The sequence below is a fragment of the Aphelocoma coerulescens genome, chromosome 18 (genome assembly GCF_041296385.1).
Source record: "Aphelocoma coerulescens isolate FSJ_1873_10779 chromosome 18, UR_Acoe_1.0, whole genome shotgun sequence".
NCBI lineage: Eukaryota > Metazoa > Chordata > Aves > Passeriformes > Corvidae > Aphelocoma > Aphelocoma coerulescens.
In genome coordinates this window covers 630,893-638,024 of record NC_091031.1, presented here as the reverse complement: position 1 = coordinate 638,024, position 7,132 = coordinate 630,893, and positions in this window count along the sequence as shown.

Here is a 7,132-nt window from a genome sequence, read left to right as displayed (position 1 = left end):
GTGGGATCACCTGCAGCTGCCGGGAGACGCTGAGCAGCATCAGCTATAAACCTGTCACCAGGAACCATGGGCTGGCTCCTACCAGGAGCTGGGGGGGGGCTGGGGAGGCTCTGGGATCTCTGGAGATGCAGAGCCTGGGCAGTGATGGAGGTGCTGAGGAGCCTCCACCCAGGGCTTAACCCCCCAGCCCCCTGCTCCTTCCCTATTTATTGCCTCTTACTGGGGTCGCAGACACAGCTTGCAGGACTTCCTGGGGGACCCAGAGGGAAGGACTCCCCTGCAGCCCTCCCAAAGCCCTGTCCACTTCCCTGGGGCTCTGTGCCTGCAGCATGTGTCCTCCCACCCCATGACTTTGAGGCAGCGAGGGGCAGGTCCTCACCTGGATGGATCAGAAGAGCTGGGCACAGAATTACAGCAATTTACTCATTAGTGCCATTATTGTGGGGATGTGCTGCTTGGGGCTCAGCACAACCAGGGAGCTTGTGGAGACCACTAAAGGTGATTCCCAGAGGTGTTAGAGTCACACTCGCAGTCCGGGTGTGCTCCCTCCCCTCGGTGCTCTGCTGTGCCCGTGGCCAGTGGCTCCGAGCATCCCAGAAGGGCTTCGATGGCAGGCCCCAGCCAGGAACAGGCTCAGGTGGCAGGACGAGTCCCTAGGCTGGGCTGCCTGTGCTGGGGGACCCCTCACCCCCTCTTCCTGGTCAGCTGGGGGGTTGTGGGGATCCCTGACCCTTTCCTGGGGGGAAAGCTTTGCTGTAAGTGCTTAAGGCAGGTACCAGCTCACACACAACTAACACAGAAAGAGCTGTTGTAACAAAAAATCCATAGTGGTTGTTTGCTGAAATGAATTGCTGTAATGAATTGTAAAATATGACAAGCTGACCAAGGCAGCTATTGGGAGGCATCAGGGGCCTCAGCCCAGCTCTGCAGCTCGCCTGGGTCACCCAACACGGTGGAATCCTTTCAGAGAAGAGAAAAACGTAGTTTCTCTCTGTCCTATCAATTTAAATAAATTACCTATTACATTAGCTGCACTTAAAACAAAGCAAGAAATCAATCCCCTGCCTCAGCTGCTCTAAAAACCTTGGTTTGCACCACGAGTCCCGTAATTGTCAGAGGGCCCCATGCCGGGAGTGTCTGGCGGTGAGGGGCTGCGTGTGGGGCAGTATGGGGGGCACGGACCAGCATGGCTGCAGCAGTGCAGCTACCCTGAGGTACCTCACAGGTGAGCGTGGGCAGCCCGGTGCCAGCCTGGCAGCAGTGCCGAGGCTGGGCCGACTGCCGGGATCTCCCCACGCATCCCTGGGGATTGACACCTCAGAGCCCCCGGAGCCCCAGGGCAGGTGGATGGTTTGATGCTGGATCCCACCACCCCTGGTTTGCTTCTCTGAGTGGGTGAGCAGAGCCAGAGCCCTGCCCGCAGGCAGAGTGGGGTGGAGGCAGGGATGGGGACAAGTGTCGGGGATGGATGCAGGAAGCAGGCAGGAGGCAGAGATGCAGGCAGGGATGCGGGGATGGATGTAGGAAGCAGGAATGTGGGCAGGGACCCCTGTGGGGAGCTGGGCAGGGCAGAATCCCAGAAGGCAGGGCAGATTCAGGAGCAGCCTTTCAGACATGGCTGTTTCCTTTGTTTTTTTCCTGCTGAAACTGCTGCCTTGTGCAAAGCTGCTCGAGCTCCTCAGATAAATTAGCATCCAGGGGATTGTTTTCCTCTACATTTTGTGCAGTTGCATAAGAGGGAGGAACAGAGGAGCCCAAGGACCAGATTGCTTTGTAGAAGCATGAAACAACTGCAGCCAGAGCTGCTGCCTCTCCTGCTGCCAGAGCTCAATGCCTTCAGCTGGATGAGGCTCCAGGGTAGGAGCTGGATGTATCTGGGTCCTGTGGGTCAGCGTGGGCAGGACAGGGAGACCAGGGGCTCTTCCCAGCATGGCTGGTCATCTCCGAGCTGTTGCCAGGTGTCCTGGTTCGCAGCATGGCTGTGCCCAGCAGCAGCAGTGCCTGCAGACAGCCCAGCCCTGTCCCTTCTGCCCAGAGCAGGCCCCTGCCCACTGCTGCTGGTCTCTGCCTCCACCTCCCAGGAGACTGAGAGGCCCCTTTGCAGGCACACCCGAGGAACCTCCAGATACGTCGGTGTAGGAGCTCTGGGGGCTTCCCAGCGGGTGCCATTCCCAGCACGAGGAGGAGGAAGGTACCAGTATCCACTCATCTGCCTCCCCCTGGCCTGACCCCATTGATCTTACCGATCCCAGCGTGAGGAATGTGTGAGGTGATCAATGTATCTCAGCCCTGCCGGTGGAGGCACGGGCTGAGGCTTTGGTTTAACCCTTCCCACCCCTCAGCGCGGGTCCCTGCACTCCCCAGGGCTCAGGGGCTCCTGCCCTGGTCCTGCTGGCCAGGCTGGGCTGCAGACGGGTGGCTCCTCAATTGCATTATTCCCTGCTGAGCCTGGCCCATCCCATCCTGCCCAGCCTCTGCCTTTGGGTGACCTCCCTGGAGGATTTTCCTGTGCCTGAGCAGTGGGAGAGATGCTGATGGCTCCTCAGGCAGCACCTCCGTGCCGTGGCCTCCCCGGCCCTTCCCAGATGGGTCCAGTCCGGTGTAGGCTTGGCTCAACCTCTCTGCACTCAGCACTATTGCTTCCCATAAAACTCCAGAGAGGAGCTGGAAATGAGCAGGGGCGGGAAGAAAGACCCGGCGAGGCTCACACTCGCAGGAGGGCGCAGACACTTGGGGAGGGGGGAGAGAGGGACGGGGCTGCAGAGCTGCCGGGGATGCTGGGGAGAGGAACCGGGGGGGAGGACGGAGCTGCGGAGCGCCGGGGGAGCGTGGCTGGAAGTGCTTTCATAACCCTCAGCCAGAGTGATTTTCTGAGGCATAAGTGATGGAGGTAAATAGGATTATCTCACAAAAGGGATCAGTGAAATAATAAACATCCTCATCCAGCACCGCCCCGGTAAATGAGCGGGGGTGCGGGGGAGCAGCCCCGCCGCCCGGGAGGAGCGGGAGCGGCGCCCGCGGTGCCCGTTCCGGAGGACGGGGCTGAACACGAGCCCTGGGCACGTGGGTTCGCTGCTTTTTGGGACCTGGCCCGGCTCTCCAGCTCCTGTAAGTGCAAAGCGGCGTCCGCGCCGGGCTGAGCGGTGTGAGGGGGTGTTTTGGGGTGACATGAGCTGATGTCCTGCGGAGGGCTCGGTGGGGTGGGCGCTCAGCAGCCCGCAGGGACCTGCAGGTGCCACCGCCGAGGTGCTGGGGGTGCTGGGGCGGGTGAGTGTGGCTAGCAAACGCGTGGCGCTCGGCACGGGGAAGCAGCAGGTCCCAGGCTCGCACGGGATGTGACACGCGTGGGCGGAGGCAGCGGGTCCCCAGCCCGGATCCCTCGAGGGCAGGGGCCCGGCCGTGCCCTCGCCTGCCGCGGCACTTTCTTCCTGTGTGCCAGAGCCCGGGGAGTGCCCGGCCCCGCTGACAGAGCATCGTGCGGCAGTGGCAGGTCTGTGGGGAGGGGGAGCAGAGTGCTGGGAGGCCCCTCCAGCGGGCAGGGAACAACAGCCCGGGGCTGGCTGGGAGAAGCGGTGGTGGCAGGGTCCGAGGGGGGCGGTGGCCACAGGCAGGGGAGGCTGCCCCGCTGCTTCTGCGCTCCACAGGGATCTCCTCGGGACACTGCAGGACTGAAGGCACCCTTGACTTTGTGACGGTGACAGACTGAGTCTCCTCGGGCAGGGAGAGGCTCTTTAGCTACATTAACAATCTGAGATCTGATGGGAAAGATGAAATAACTCAGTCTCCTCCCCACCACTCACTTGAGACTCTGACAGAATCGCCACAATTAGGAAAATTCACCTCGAAGCTTCATCTGTAAAGGACCAAACCGTGAGGAAATATTTGGCCCAGAGGGAGGCAGAAGAGGAATTTCATCTGCCTCTCATCTTTCATCATTTGCCTTCTCCGGCTCCTATCTTGGCAGCCCCAGTATTTTGCTTTGTCTCCTTCAGGTGACTAATCATTAGACTAATTAGTTGCTAATCAATGTTTAATTAAAATGTAGCTGTTAATTACTGGAGGTGGTACCATAGGTTGACTATGAAGTGTTATGGAAATATTTTTAAGGGCAGTTCACAGGGCACTGGTCCCCCTTCCTCGGCTTGGGGGTGTCCCAGGATCCCCTCCCCTGGGACGCTGCTCTGGGATTGGGATGGGAGCTGCAGGTGGAACACACCTGGAGCCGATTCCATCACCTGGGACCAGCTCGTGGTACGGGTGGCTCCGGAGCATCCCTGACACTTTCCCATGTAGCAGCTGGGGATGGAGGTGCCTGGGCAGCTCTGGGCAGGGTGGGATGTGGAGGACATCCCTGGGATGGAATGGGAAGCAGCCAAAGCAGGATCCCGATGCCCTGCCCAGGGCTGTGAGCCCCTCGCTTTGGGAGCTGTATGAGCATTTGGGATGCTGGTGAGCATCTGGCCAAAATCCCAGTGCAGGGTGCAGCTCCCACTCCAGTTCTCCCTGCTCAGCCTCCGCCTGCTCCCATAAGGCCCTCTGAGAGCTGAGGCCAGGAGGGATGGAGACAGAGGCTTCATTACATGCAAGAGCCAGGAGGTTCTCCGTGCCCAAGCCATCAGAAAGCGCCGGTAAATGTTCCATCAGCGGTGGTATGTAGGTCACCCAGGTGTGCTGCCTCCAGGTACCAGCTCATTTCAGCCCTCGGTGGGGAGCCTGCGTCTGCTCATTAACTCTGCAGCTCTTCTCCCTCCCTGTGCCTTCTGAGCCAGGGCTGATGTGCCTGGCTGGGGCAGGGGCTGCTCAAGGGGCTGGGGGCTTTGTGCCAGCTGGGGAGGGGGAGGGCTGGGGGTACCATGTTTTGTTCAAGGGCTCTGAACCCCTTACAGCTCCATAGGGTGGGCACCTGAGGGAGGGGCAGGGACCCCCAGGACCCCCATGCACGAGCTGTGTCCCTTCCTCGGGGCGGTGCTGACCGGTGGGGCAGGCGCTTTACAGATGCTGTGCTTGTGCCAGTGCCACCGTTTACATTCTCCCTGCTGCTTACATCCCTTATTTCACTTTACTTGTGATTTTATGGCTCATTTTAATGTCTTGAGAGCAGACCCACAGGATAACAAGGTCTGGTGCTGCAGAGGGTCCTGTGGCAGACACGGTGTCTCCATCCAGCTGGAGACACTGGAGCACAGAGAATGTGCCTCTGTCTGGGTCAGGCAGTGGCATGTCCCTCACCTGGGGAGGGGCAGGGGGACTTGCTGAGGCAGAGAAGTTGGGTGGCTGAACGGGGCTGATGCTGTAGGGCTCATGGGAGAGACAGCTCCCGGCATCTGTGCTCAGCATATCCCTTCTTGCTCCTGAAAATGGGCATCTCTTTGGGGGCCTACTGCACCTGATAAGGTCCCTGTCACCCAGAGAGCATTGGCTGTGGGGCTCAGAGCAGCCCCAGAGCTCTGGAACAAGGCATTGGAGAGTCTTAGCCCTGGTCAGGACAATATCCCTTCCCCAGCTGTGGCTGGGCGATGCCTGTACTTCCCTCCAGCTGTGGCTGGACATGTGTCACTCCCCACCTTGGCTGTGCCAGAGTGCTGGCTGGGGGATGCGAGGGTTCACGTGTGCCTTGGTTTGCTCGATGGCATGGGATATGTTTTTTGGGGAAAAAACATCTTTTTTTCCCCCCCTGCTAGTTAGAGGAGGATGCTGACAGCGGCCCAGGGGTGGGGTGGTTCCGGTAGTGACAATGCAAGGAACAAGCTATGTTTAGAAATAATTACTTTGTCTTTCACAGAGGTATTAGTGCCTCCATGCTGGCAGCTACAGGAATTAGCTGGAAGTTTTGGTGACACAAATACAGAAGCAAAATTATTGCTACTTATCATCACTTCCATGCATGTGAGGGGAAAGAGACGTTATCAGGGCAGAGAGAGGGAAACAGTGAAGCAGAGGGGCTGCAGCTGGGCATCTCCAGCACAAGGCTGGCACATCCTTGGGGGAGCCCAGCCCTGGAGGCTCTTGCTTCACCAGAGAAATGCTGGTTTTATGCCAAGGGTCTGCGCCCATCCCTGGGACAGTCACAGGGGACCTGCAGCTCCAGCAGTGTGGAATGGCACATCCTGCAGCTGGTTTGGCCCAAGGGGAGGGGCATTGTGGACAGTGGCTTGGCGGGGGGGGGAACTGGGTAGGTGGGCTCCTGAAGGGGGGCTTGGGGGGCTGGAGACACCCAGCCCCTGTTGGCTGCTGTGGGGCTGGAGGGGCAGGTGGGGGGCACTTAGGGGCCGGTGGGAAGTGATCCCTGGATTTGCCCTAACAGAAGCCTGGCATACCAGGATCAGGGAGAGAAGAATTTTACCACAGCGAACATTCACCTTGGCTGTGCATCCCTGTGGTGCTGCTCACCCGGGTCAGCCCTGAGCACCTTCTGCATTGCAGGAGGATCCCAGCTCCTCTTTGGATGGAAGAGCAAACTGGGGGGTTCAGAAGTGGCACCGTTTTGGCTGTTCACGTGGGACTGGGTGACGGTGTCAGGTCACAAGCCAGGGCCCCACAGGATGTGGAGCAGCAGCTCTGTGTGGAAGCGATGGTGGATGGTAACAGGAGGATCCTCCCACAGAGGAGCAGCAGAGCCCCTTGGGAGGCTGCTCTCCGTGGATGGCGGAGCTGTAGCTCCATCGGGAGCCCCCGAGGATGCGGCCGCGGCTCCGGCGTCGCTCCGCTCTCCCAGTGTTTGTTTCTCCCTGGCTCCGGGAGCGCGGCTCCCGCTGGCAGCATCCTACCCTGTCCCTGCCCGTCCCTTGGCGGCCCGGCTGCCTCCGAAAAGTAAAGTTGAATGTTTGGAAGGAACAGATCTCTGATGAAACAAGGCCATTCATGCTTTCAGATACTAAATTCCATGCAGAATATTAAATAATTTCCTCTTCAATGATCCCAGTAAATTTAATTAGCTCTTGTTCCCCCAATAGAGTTGTCGCTGCCATCCTGATGCGTGGATGTGCAGGGGAGTGAAGGGGAATGCCGCTGCCTTCCTGGGCCTTCCCAGCTCTGTCCCCAGCATCACCTCCCTGCTCCAAGCCAGAGCTCCTTTGGAGCGAGATCCCAGCTCCAGCTGCTTCTGTGGGGAGGAGGGAGCTGGGTGTGGAAG